This window comes from Notamacropus eugenii, chromosome 3 (assembly GCF_028372415.1).
Source record: "Notamacropus eugenii isolate mMacEug1 chromosome 3, mMacEug1.pri_v2, whole genome shotgun sequence".
NCBI lineage: Eukaryota > Metazoa > Chordata > Mammalia > Diprotodontia > Macropodidae > Notamacropus > Notamacropus eugenii.
In genome coordinates this window covers 318437075-318451234 of record NC_092874.1, presented here as the reverse complement: position 1 = coordinate 318451234, position 14160 = coordinate 318437075, and positions in this window count along the sequence as shown.

Sequence of the window (14160 nt, the reverse complement as noted above, 5' to 3'; positions counted from 1 at the left end):
TAACTCTCCCCCCATCAAAATTCAAGTCTTATCAGTAGGACAGTAGTCCCCTGACCAATGTTTTAGTTCTGTATATTTCTCATGCACCAGTCCCACTTCCAAGGCATGTAATAATAATACAGACTTTCAACACAAGCGTTCATCATCAATTATGGATTTTTATAGAGAGCAAAAATCAGAATAAATAACTTAAATAAAGAGCAAGAAAAATAACATGCTCACAAAGAGACATGTTTGGGAAGTGTGAAAACTTTTCAGAGCAGTCCTAGTTCTTCAAATGGTGGTGAAAACTGGCAGCCTTAATCTGAGTTTTTTGTTCTGTATATCAGAACAAATATACCTTCCTAGGCTATCCATGAAGGCAAGCTCCCTGCCTGGGAGTTGTGTTGTCTGTACTCCTATCACAGATTGCATGTCCCTTTTTCAAAACTTCCAGTCTGACCCCAGCTCAAAGATTACACTAGTCCAAAGTCTCAGAGCTAAAAGGATGTGCTTGTCCCTCTGAAATACAAATCTTACACAAGACTTAATTAGCCCTCAAAAGGTATAGCAAATAAGCTCCATTTTTGTTTGCTGATAATCTAATTCACTAGCCTCATAACTAGGGAAATCCAGCTGAGCCACAGAAGTAAAGAGAGCAAGTGAAGGTTGTTGTGAGTAATTGCACTGCCAGGCTGGTATACAAAGGTGGTATTTGGCTGGGGTATATAGAGAAAAAGAAGGGTATTTACTCTTGCTGATGAACGTAAGACTGGTTGTAACTGTTGCTTTGGAACAAAATTGGTAGCACATAGTAGACAATAAATGTTGATTGATTCATTCACTGAAATGGGCTGGCCTCTGGGAATACAAAGGAAAAAAATGAAATAGTTCTTGTCCTCATGGAGTTTTCATTCTGATGGGAATTGGGGGAGATACAACACCTGTATAGGAAGATAAACACAAAATAATTGGGGGGGAGCAGCACTAACACCTGGGAAAATTAGGAATGACTTGGTGTAGGAGTTGGTCTCTGAGCTGAGCCTGGAAAAGTGGAGAATTCTAAGACATCTAAGAAAGCAAGGTAAGTTTTCTGGGCAAGTGGGACAGTGGTATATGTAAAAGGAAAGGAAGTAGGAGATGAAATGTCATGTTTAAGAAATAGCAAGTAATATTCTAAAATAATAGGATAGGTAAAATGGGGGGGTGGGGTATAAAAAGACAATAACATTGCATGGTAAGAAATACTTGTATTAGGAAAAAGGAGGGGAGAAGAATGGTGGAAGGTATTGGGATATACATTAATTAGAGAAGGAAGAAGGTATATTATCATCAGCATATATTTTAGAACACATGGAAAGAGAAAATAAATGTGGATTTCAAGAATGGATAAAAAAGTCTAGCATAGATTATTTCAGTTATCTAGACATCAGCAGGAGTTCTTTCTGCTCCACCCTTTTCCCCCTAAAATAAAATAAAAAAACTCAGAATATTACTAATCTCTTGATTTACCTTAATGGTAATCTCATCCTTTAAAAGTTGGAGAAACCAATTGTGCACTTTGTTATCACCAAAAGGAGAAGCGAATTACTGAAGCAGAAACAATTAGAATTTTGAGGAGAATTGACTGTCACCTTAGAGAGAAATGACTACATCATCTTTGAATTTATGAGGAAGTAGAGACACAATATAACATTTGCCAAATATTTTGGGGAAATAGATTTCAAAGGATTTTGAAAAAAGGATGGTAAGAACTTTGATCAGTACAATGACCAACCATGACTTCAGAGGACCAGCTATAAAGAAGGATTCGCACCTCCTGACAGAAAGGTGATGAGCTAAATAAACAGAATAAAACACAATTTTGAACATGGACAATGTGAAAATTTGTTTTGCAATATAATCAAAAATGTATTTATTACAAGAAAAGAAACAGAAAGTAAAGAAGGGAGTTTGGCTGGAATGTGACATGTCTCAAGAGGAATAATACAGTTGGAAGTCATTTGGAACTGGAACATAAAAGACTTCCAAAAGAATTCCAAAGGATTTCAAATTTATCCTAGAAGTAGTAGGAACTCGTAGAACTTCTTGAACAGGGGTGGCTCTATTCCAACCAAAATGGACTATTTGGTGTTTCTTGAACATGACATTCCATCTCTTACCTTCCTGTCTTTATACACACACTGTCCTTTGTCGTAGGAATGTCCTTCTTCATCCTGTTCTAGAATTCCTGAAATCCTCAGAATTTACCTCTGATGCCACCTCTAACAAGAGGCCATTTCTTATCCCTTCAGTTATGAGTACTATCCCCCTGTAACTTTGTTTTTAGTTTGTATATTGCTTATATTTTCTCATCTGTGGGTAACAGGCAAGCTTTCATAATCAGGAGGTTTTTCATAATTTTCATAATTAGGAAGATTTCTAATAGAATACAAGTGTCCCATCCCAAAAGTTTTAAACTACTAAAGTTTAAATGTGTTAGGTTTAAACTTTAGTAGCTTAAAACTGCACTCAAATTTTTGGGAAACCCTGTATAAACTCTTTGAAGTTGTCTAGTTTTTGTCCTTTTATCCCAGTTGGCTGCTACTTAATAGGATCTTAATAGGTACTGAAAACCTTAATCGGCGCTTAAAAGGATCCTAGGATCATCTATTTAGAGGCAGAAGGGTTCTTAGAGATTGTAGAGTACAATACCCTCATTTTACAGAGGAAGAAACTGAGGCTAGAGAGGTTAAATAATTTGGACATGAGGTCACATGCAAGGACTTGAAAGTTGAACAACTGTTGAACTTAAAACTCCAGCTAGATCAGGAAGTGGTCTTTTGTGGTTTGACTTGTGAACCTGATCAGCAATTTAAACTTTGTTTCTATGAGAAAACGTATTAATCACAAGTTTTAAACTATTGATATACAAATGGACTTTTGGCACCACTTGCTCATAAGTGAGGGACTTCCGTTGATGGCTTTGTCTATTTTTTTTGTCAGGTGCTCACATTTGAAATAAGGGGATAGTCTCCTTTCAGTGTCTTATAACTGACTCTTTAGTGCCATCTTCAGTTTTTTTTTAAAAATTGTTTGTATTTACCTGCCCTTCATTTATATGTGCTCTGACATAAGTCAATACACGCCAAAATTGTCCTTATTTGATGTTCTGAATGAGAAGTTCATAGTATATACGATAAGTTAAAGCTAAAGTCTAAACTTTGATATACATTAACATTCTAGACCACATGAAATTTGAAAAAGATCTACCCAAGATTATTTTATTTTCTTGCCATAGTTGTCATTGCTTAATTAGTACTTTAAGACAAGCTTGCTTCCATATTGGAATAAGACACATGTCCTCAATGAAAGTGATGCTTTTATGAGCAATGGAAATAAGATATGTCATGATCATGGCAGAAGAGGAGCAAGCACATAGATGCTGTCCCCACCCTTATTGGAGGCAGTTAGTCTAAGACTCTATGAAATAAAGGTCAGAAATGCTTCTGACTTTAGTAATCGGATTTTAGGGCACCTTGTTCACCCTGACTTCACTAACCATTGTTAAAGCACCTACTATATGCAAGACTTATATGAGAGTCAGTGTGGCATCAGGGATAAAGAACCACCCTCAGATAGAGAGCAGTCTCAGAATCAGTAAGGATTCAAAGTATTTCCGCTCATGCATCCCGGCAATATGACCTGTCAGTGCCACCCAGGTAAATCTCTAAGGCTATAAATTTCAGATAAATTGCCAATCTGCATCAGGGAAGAGAATATCCAATTATGGTGTTCCCTTGTGTGTGCTGATCCTTCGTTGCTGAAGAAGACCATGTCATCAGAGGAATAATGACATGACTTGCACTTGACTTTGTTTTGAGTGAGGGAGATCTGTACAGGTCACCAGCCTCACTTCTCCTCCAGAGCCATCTGAATTCAGTGACCAGATATTCATCAGGATGACTGGAGATGACCCAGGATGAGGCAAATGGGGTTAAGTGACTTGCCCAAAGTGTTCCCTAAAGAAACCACTGATCTTGACTCTCCCCTATCAAAAAAATTTCTCTAGTCACCATGTTAGGTCCTGGAAAGAGAAAGACAAAAATGAAATAGTCCCTTCAAAGAACTAGAGATTAGTTCAAAGTGGAGGAATTCTGAGATTTCATAACCAAAACACTTAGAGTGAACATTCATCATCTCAGAACCTTGCCTCAGTTGGCTTCGTGTGTGAATCTACACGACTTCTTCTCGGTCAGAGCATTTGGGATCAAGAGAAGAGATATGTTTCTTATTCTGTATTTCCCCAAGAATAAGGACTGCTAGCCTCTGTCAATCTGTGGGTAATTGGAAATAATGAAGGAAGTGGTCTCAGCTAGTCAGTTCTAGAAATTATTACAAGTTCTAAACAACTGATTTACAAATAAATTCATATGCCAGCAATGTTATACTTAAAATTCTGCAAGCTATGCTTCAACAATATGTGAACCAGAAGGACTGGCTGGTTTTTAAAGAGGCAGTGGAACTACAGACCAAATTGCCAACATTCACTGAATTATGGAGAAAGCAAGGGAATTCCAGAAAAAAAACCCCAAAACATCTCCTTCTGCTTCATTGACTACACTAAAATCTTTGACTGTATGTATCACAACAAAACGCAGCAATTCTTCAAAGAAATGGGACTACTAGATTATTTTATTTGTCTCCTGAGGAACCTGTATGTAGGCCAAGAAGCAACAGTTAGAATCAAACATGAAAGAACTGATTGGTTTTACGATTGGAAAAGGAGTAGAACAAGGCTATATATTGTCACCTTATTTATCTTACCTGCAGGGTATATCATGTGAAATACCAGGCTAGATGAACCAAAAACTGGAATTAAGGTTACTAGGAGAAATATTACTAATTTTCGATATACAAACAATACCACTCTGATAGCAGAAAGTGAAGAATTCAAGAGCCTCTTGATGATTATGAAATTGAAATAGCAATACTGTATGATGATCAACTGTAAATGGCTTAGCTATTCTCAGTAAGACAGTGATCCAAGACAATCCCAAGGGCTCATGATGAAAAATCTGTAAGTATCCTTCCTTCCTTCCTTCCTTCCTTCCTTCCTTCCTTCCTTCCTTCCTTCCTTCCTTCCTTCCTTCCTCCCTCCTTCCCTTTCTTTCTTTCCTTCCTTCCTTCTTTCATCTCCTCATACAAAATGATTAATATGGAAATATTTTACATGATTGCACATGTATAACCTATATGGGATTGTTTACCATCTCAGGGAGAGGAAAGGGAGGAGGGAATAGAATTTGGAACACAAAACTTAAAAAGAAAAAAAGAATAATATATATGTATTTTAAGTACTAAACATTTCTGGTTTAGAGTGGTACTAATTTAATGCTACCAGTATTACAAGTGTGTGTTTGCTAATCTGAGATACAACCTTAGTCAGACCTTGGTACTAGCTGGAATTTGGATTCTAGCCATAACATATGGCCTATGTTCACCTAAACTTGCAAAAGAACAATCTCTGATTTTGTACTGGGGACAGTGCCCTGCCCTTTGTATTCACACACTCTGCCAATGGGAAAGTAGCATTACACACAAGGTTATTCCCCATTTGGGAGTATGGTTCACTTGGGGTTGCCAACACAAGCTAGTATTCCGTTTCTTCTACTCTACTGTCCAGCATTTTCTAAGTGCCTGTGAAAATCATGTGGAATTATGTTATGCACAAGCTGCCAGCCACAGAATAAAGGTTCTTTTGTTTAGTCATGCATAACACTGATTTAGAGAGAGAAGCCAGGAGGATGGTAGGAGAGATTTCCTTTCTACTGTACAAGCAAGAAATGTTTGTCGTCCACAGTGCAAAGAGGAGAATTAAATCTTAGTATCTTAGAATCTGAGCTTGAAGGAAACTTAGAGGTTATCAGGTTCAATCTCTTTGTTTTACATATGAGGAAATTCAGGTGCTATATTTCTCAAGGTCATACAAGGAGTACTTGCTACAAATGGCAAAGGTGGGGTTTGAGCTCAGGGCCCTGGACTCCAGATCCTTGCTCTTTCCACTTTACGTACCATCCTCTATTGACACAACTTAAAGCACAAACTATTTTAGAAGTCTGATAAAGTCTTTGGACCCCTTCTCAAATTAGTATTTTTAAATGTATGAAATAAAATACATAAGACTAAAAACAAGTTAATAGACCAGAGGTTAAGAATCCCTAATTAAGGTAGGAGTATGCTTGGTCTAAGTTTATTGTAGTATTGTTATATTTTCCAGTCTTATGTTCAAACCGCTTAGCAGAAACAGTTGGTCAACCAATAGTATCTGTTTGTTTTCTGAGTGTCCCTCCCCCCATCCAGGACAGTGATAATAATAATAATAGCTAACATTTATATGTAAGTCCGTATATGTATTTTACACAGCCAGGCACTGTGCTAAGCACTTTATCTCATTAGATTGTCATACCAACCCTGTGAGATAAATGCTTTCTCCATTTTACAGATAAAGAAACTGAGACAGAGGCTAAGTGACTTGCCCAAGGTCACACAGCTAGTTCAGATTTGAACTCTAGTCTTTCTAACCCTATCCCTGACCTTGATCCTTGGTACTTGATTATAAAGCTTTTGGATGTTTCTAATTCAGAGAACACAAATTATGGTAAACTCTCCTTTATACTGTTCAGAATCATCTGCCCTGACGAAGTGGATCTGGGATGAACATTACCTCTGCATATAAGGAGCTGGAAATCATAATCTTAGTGCTAAGATTAAGAGAGAAAAAATATTGAAAGGAATAATGTTACTTGAAGCATAAATGATCAAAGAATCACAAAATTTTAGAGATGGAAGGAATTTTAGCAGCCATCTGGTATAAACCCCAAAGGAATCCTGACTTATCAGTTAAGAGACTTGTAATTATAATGACCAGGTTTGACCTTTGCTAAGAGACGAGAAAAAGCAGCTCCTTCCTTTCATTGGAGATGTAGGGTACTATGATCATTGCATATGCTACTAGACTTGGTCAATGGATCAGTTAATTTTGTTGAACAATTTCTTCTTTTTAAAATTTTTGTTGTAAAGAAAAACATGCTGGGTAGAGGACAGTGAATATTTGGACATTAATGTGATATAAAAACAAAAGACATCAAAAAGTTACTGAACTCCATCTCTCAGGTCAGGACATTTTCTCTGGCTGTCCTCCTTATCTGGAATGCTCTCCCTTCTCAACTCTGCTTATTGACTTTCCCGGCTTCCTTTAAGTTGCAGCTAAAATCCTGTATTTTCCAGGAAGACTTTCCCAAACGCTCTTAATTCTAATGCCTTCTCCCATTTAATTATTTCCTATTTATCCTGTATATAGCTCGCTTTGTATACACTTATACATTTTCTCCCCTATTAGATTGTAAATTCCTTGAGGGCAGAGACTGTCTTTTGCCCCTTTTTGTATCCCTAGCACCTAGCTAGCACCTTGTAGGTACTTAATAAATGCTTATTACTTGATTGATTAAATGGCACATAGTCACTGATTTAATAATATTATTAATAAACATAGACACCTAGATATCAAAGAAAAAAGAAAAGGACCTATATACAAAAATATTTACAGCAATTCTTTATGTAGCGGCAATTGGAAACTAAGGAGTTTCCCATCACCTGGTGAGCTGGAGACAAATTAAGGTATATTAATGCAACATAATACTATTGTGCCTTAAGCAATGATGGGACTAATGGTTTCCGTGAAACCTGGGAAGACTTGCATGAGTTGATGCAGGGTGAAATACGCAGAACCAGGAGAGCAATTTGTAGTGTAATATTATAAAGACAAACACTTTTGAAAGACTTCAGAGCATTGCTCAATGCAATAACCACCCAAGATTCCAGGGGACCAAGGATCAAACATGCTACCCCAGTCCTGACAGAATGGTTGTCGTCTCAAGATGCATGCAGAATGAGACATACAACTTTGGATGTGGTGGATGTGGAAATTTAGTTGTTTTATTATGAATATATTGGTTAATAAGGATCTTTTTTTAAAAAATGATTAATTTATTTGTTTTCATTTTTCTACAGTCACTTCCATAGTGACTATAGATTTTCTCCTCCTCTCTCCCTGAGATGGTGTGCAACGTTAAATGGGTTCTACACATGCGTTCTTATTAAATACATTTTCACCTTAGTCATGTTGCATAGAAGAATTAAAATGCAGGGGAGAAACCATGAAAAAAAAACAAAACAAAACATAACACAAGAGAAAATAGTCTGTTTCATTCTGTGATCCAATTCCATAGTTCTTTCTCTGGATGTGGAAGGCATTTTGCCTCAGGAGTCCACTGGGAATGGTTTAGGTCCTTGCATTGCTGTGAAGGTCTAAGTCTACCAAAAAAAATTCCTTACACACTGTGGGTGAAGGTTTTGTTTTTGTTTCCTTAAATGATGGGAATGAGGGAGGAGAGAGAGAAATGCTTATTAAGTGAAAACAAATAATAAAATTAAAAAATTAAAACAGAAAGCATCAATGAAACTAAAGTAAACCAAATAAAAGTCTTGATAAACTCTCTACTACCATTTCCTTGATCTTCTAGGTGAGTAGCCCTGTAAAAAGAATGGAAATATGCTTAGTCTGGCATTTTCTCTCTGTTCCTGATAAAGAAGTGCTGGCTGTTTATAATCATTGTTTCATTATGTAGATATGCATTAATAATCTCTTTAATGATCGATTCACGATTTTCCAAGTGTATCCCAAACCCCATTCTAGACAGGTTTTCCAAGCCGCAGTGGGTATCCTGAAGGACAACACTGTGGTATTGAGGGAAGGGGGAGATATGTGTTATGATTGGTTGAGAAACCTATAAGTCCTTGAAATAGTGTGGGGAGACTCTGGAGGCTGGGGCGGGGAAGAAGACAGAGAGAGAGAGAGAGAGAGAGAGAGAGAGAGAGAGAGAGAGAGAGAGAGAGAGAGTTGTAGTATGAGATAGATAAGGTGTGATTTTTGGATGGCAGATAGAAAATCTTCCTGGATCACAGACATGTGGGAAAGCTGGCAGCCACCATGTCTTTTGATTCCCAGTGCCTACACTACCTTCTATCCCATGACTAAGAACAGACTTCTCCAGTCATTCTGTAGTTGACTGAATTGATTTTTATGTTGTTCCCATGATAAGAGGTTATCTACTCTAGTATATTCTTTCATATATTCTAATTTGTATAACTTTCCCTATTTCTGTTGACTGTTCCTTTAGATAAATGGATTGGTGTGTGCTAAGCCTTGGTGGGAGGGAGATGCTTGTGGGTCTGCCTGCCACAAGTCTTTCCCCCTCCAATGCATGCTCCACTCTGCCACAAAAGTGGTTTTCCTAAAGTGCAAGTCTGATCATCTAACTTCCTCCCTTTCCCACTCAATAAACTCCAGTGCCTCCCTGTCACCTCAAAATTCTGTTTGTCATTCAAAGCCACGCATAACCCAGCCACCTTCTACCTTTCCAGTCTTCTTACCCTTACTCCCCACCACATGTTCTAGCCTCTTGGTTGTTTCATGAACAAAAACGCTGCATCTCTCAGCTTTGGGCATTTTCTCTGGCTGTCTCTAATGCCTGGAAGACTCTCCCTCCTCATCTCTGCCCCCTGGCTTTTCTAACTTCCTCCAAAATTTCATCTTCTATAGGAAACCTCAAACCCATCTCTGATTTTAGTGCTTTCCTTTTGTTCATTATTTCCTAATTATCCTGTACGTAGCCTGTTTGTACATATTTGTTTGCTTGTTGTTACCTCCATGGGATTGTGAGCTTCTTGAGGGTAGGGACTGTCTTCTCCCTCTTTTTGTATCCCCAATACCTAGCAGGCTGCCTGACATTGTAGGGTGCTTAATAAATGCTTATTGGCTAATTGGTTATTATCCTCTTTGGAGTGACCAGGGAAAGGTGTTTGTTTTTTCCTAATGCCTAAAAAGGCATTAAACTCCTTGACTTCAAATATTTATTGTATGATAAACAGATATAACTCTAGCCAAATACCCTTCTTGGAGACAGAGTGGAAGAGTGGTAGCCCAGTCACAGCTGGACTTGATCTTGCTGGCTTCCCCTTCTCTGCTAGTCTACTGGTGGTACAGCCATGGCTCTCCTTTTCTCAGCTTAGATATCTATCTGATATCTTGCTACATTCAGGCCATCTGTTCTGTGTATTAGATGGCTCTCCATCTATGTTACACTATCACAAATTCTAGGAGGGAGTGATCATTTCCCTCCAGGATTTTCATAATTTCTCATCAATAGCTAGACACAAAGGGAAATACTGTCTAAAAACCCTGGAAAGGTATGTTGGAGCCAGGTTGTGAAGAATTTTAAATGTTAAACAGAGGAGTTAGTTTTTTATTCTAGAAGTAATAGGGACCCATTGGAACTTTTTGAGCATGGATGTGACATGCTCCGACCTGTGATTTAGGAATATCACTTTGGCAACTGTGTGGAAGAGGTATTGGTGAGTGAGAGACAAGTTAAGGAGACCAATTAGGAGGCTATTATAATAGACAAAGCAAGAAGTGATGAGAGTCTGATCTGGGGTGGAGGCCATAAGTAGTGGAGATAAGGAGAGAGATACAAAGATTTTGTAGAATAGATTATCAAGACTTGTAACTGATAGCAGATGAGGAAGAGTGAAGAGTTGCGTTTGACACTAAGGTTTTAAACCTGAGTATCTGGGAAAATGGCAGTGCCCTTGTTCTGGGTTGGGCCTGATTCAGGCCTAGTAAGGTAGGTTTAATATTAGGATAGAATGAAACTCCTGTGGGTCTTTCAACACAACAAAAGGAGATTTACTTAACAGGAAAAGGATATTCAATAAGGATAGGCATTGAGGACACCTCAAATCATTTAGCAGAGCAAAGCTTCCTTGCCTAAATCACCTATGGTTTTCTACCAAACAATTATCAGAGAGCTCCTAGAGCTCCTTGTGGCTGTTCTGTACTCAGGTGACCAAGATGTGATATTAACAGTCTTAACCTTTGGTCTCCTGAATCAATCAAGTCTTAAAGTGGGTCTCAATACCTTTTAAAAACCAGCCGGACTTGTTTGGGAGTGGAGCAGGCATTAGGATTAAGATATTGTAGCCCTCTCTAGTGAAGAGGAATGCATTTGGAGTTCTATTTTGGACATGTTGAGCTTGAGATGCCAACAGGCCATATATAGTGGGAAATAGCTAATAGGGAGTAAGTGATGCAAGGTTGGAGGTCAGGAGAGAGAGCAGAACTTGATATGTTGATCTCAATTCGTCATAGTGATTGTATTTAAATCCATGGGAACTGATGAAAAGAAATGTGTGTGTGTATACACTCATATGCACATATATACATGTATATATTTTTCTATATACAGAGACATATGTGCATGTATATGTATATACACACATATTTTTTTTTCTTTTTAGAGCAAGAGAGTATAGAAAGATATATAGTTATTTCTTTCACATCAAGACTTTTCCCATCGAGGTTTTGATATCTCTTGGGTCAGCATAAGAAATATATAGTATTATATAATATCAGCCCAGATTTTACAATAAGGTACTGTAAACACTCCATAAAGGAAAAAGAAAAAAATTCAGACTTCTTCTCTGGTATGAAAGAGGGGCCCCAAAATTTTACACAGATTTTTCAGATTGGAGAGGCGCTGGGTCCCTAAACCTCATAACGTGGAAGGAATAACTGTACATAGAGCATTTCTTAAGCACTTTTATGTGTCAGGCACTGAACTAAACAGTGGGAATATAAATTCAAGCAAAAAGAATGACAATCCACAAAGATAGAAACAGTTCCAGAAGGACAATGAAGGCAGGATGACCTGGGCCTTCTACAAAATGAAGTCTCCAGGATGAAGTCACCAGTGCAAGAAGGGAAGCCCACCTGGTGAAGATCTATTCCAGAGTGGGCAGGCAGCAGAGGTGGTAGGCTGTTTCATGTTGAGGAGACCTCAGGCTCTAAGGGATCTACTTGTATAAAGACAACTAAATATAGAATTGGTCCAGATCTTGTTGATTCCCTCAAATTATTATAGTGAAATATTCATTGAATTTAATTCAAGAAATATTTTAATATAATATACAATTATATATTTTATATAAACATAAATATTTTAAGATTGATATATAATAGAATAATAAAACAAATATTTACATGTATTTTTATGTATTATATATAATTTACATTATATGCAATTATATTATAGCCACTATCTCCTATCTCTGCAAGGAGACATTGAGGAACATGTAAGGTAAGACTTGTTTATATATCAGTTAGTTTTGAGAGCCCTTTCTTCTTTTTTTTTTTATTCTTTCTATGTGATGGCTCTCTAGAAGGTAGTGGAAAATTCATGTGCTCTTCAAAGATTATCAATAAAATTTGTTAAAAAGAGGGAAACATTTCATCTGTGTTGTTGTTCAGTCATTCAGTCCTGAACTTCTGTTTGTGACTCAGGGCAGCTAGGTGGTGCAGTGGATAGAGCACCAGTGCAGGAGTCAGGAGGACCTGAGTTCAAATCTCACCTCAGACACTTGATACTCACTAGCTGTGTGACCTTGGGCAAGTCACTTAACCCCAATTGCCTCATCCTGGGTCATCTCCAGTCATCCTGATGAATATCTGGTCACTGCATTCAGATGGCTCTGGAGGAGAAGTGAGGCTGGTGACCTGCACAGTCTTCCCTCACTCAAAACAAAGTCGAGAGCAAGTCATGTCATTATTTCTCTGATGGCATTTCTCTCATGTCATTATTTCTCTTCAGCAACGAAGGACGAACACCCTCTATGTGATTCCACTGACTTTTTTCTCCAGTGTGTCCCTTTTTTAGAGTTGAGAACCCCAGGAAAATAGAGATTGAGTGACTTACCACTTAGGTCACACAGCTAGTAAGTGTCTGAGGTCAAATTTGAACTTAGATCTTCCTGACTCAGGCACTATGATCTATCCTCTGCACCCTTCTTTGTGCTAAAAGTTTTAAAGAGAACTAAAATATACAGTTGCTATATGGGTAGAAGATTTTTCTTTTCCCCTGCAAATTTATTAATTTATTTGTTTTCAGTTTTCAACAGTTACTTCCATTAAGTACCAAATTTATTCCCCCTCTCTCCCCTTCCCTCCCCAAGATGGCATGCAATCTTATATATGGGCTCTACACACACATTCCTATTAAACACATTTTCACATTAGTCATGTTTCACAGAAGAAATAAAATGAATGAGAGAAACCATGAGAAAAACAAAACAAAAGAAGACATAAAAGAGAAACTAGTCTGAGAAGAATTTATCTTTAATCCTTTTAACAAATTTATCACATAAATATGCACATTGTCAATGATCAATGGGCTAAAAATCTCTTTTCCATGTTCAGCTCATGTCTATCATTACAAATAACCAAGAATCTGCCTAGAAATATTATTGAAAGTATTGTGGTTTTTACCAAATATTTTTCCTAGGCTAGTGTCCCTGGATAAGTACAATGAAAAACTTATAAATATTAACTTTCATATTAATGTGATTATTAATTATTTAATTATATATACACATATATAGGCATATGTACGTACATGTGTATATGTATATACGTATATTACATATGCATACGTTTGTTTTAATCAGGCAAGATCCGCCTTCTCATCTACCCCTCCCACCCCTCCCACCCCCACTTGAGAACATGAACAAAACAAAACCCATTGCAAACATATGTACTCAGTCAAAACAAATTTATACATTGATGATGTCCAAAAAATATTTTGTCTTATTCTGCACTTTGAATCCCTCACCTCCCTATCCAGAGATAGATATATTTCATCATTAGTCCTTTGGAATCACGGTTGGTCATGAGGCTAATAAGAGTTTAGCACAAACTATTCCAAAAACTTGTTCAGGCATTCCCCAATTTATGGACCCTCTTTCAGATTCCTCTCCTAGCCCTTTATCCACTGTGCCATCTAGCTGCATCAAAATTAGATAACGCTCTAAGGTTTGCCAAGCGCTCTACAAATTATGCCATTTTGTTTCCATCTAGCTGATTTTTCAAATGCACCCCTGCTTAGAGTCAGGGAGAAATGTTTTGAGCTTGACTGTGGTTTTCTGGGGTGTTGTCCTAGAGGGAAGGTGGCTTTCTTCTCACCCTGGGGTTGAGGCTGTGGTCATCTCTGAGCCTGATATGGCTGGCTGCAGGGGTAGAAGGAGTGA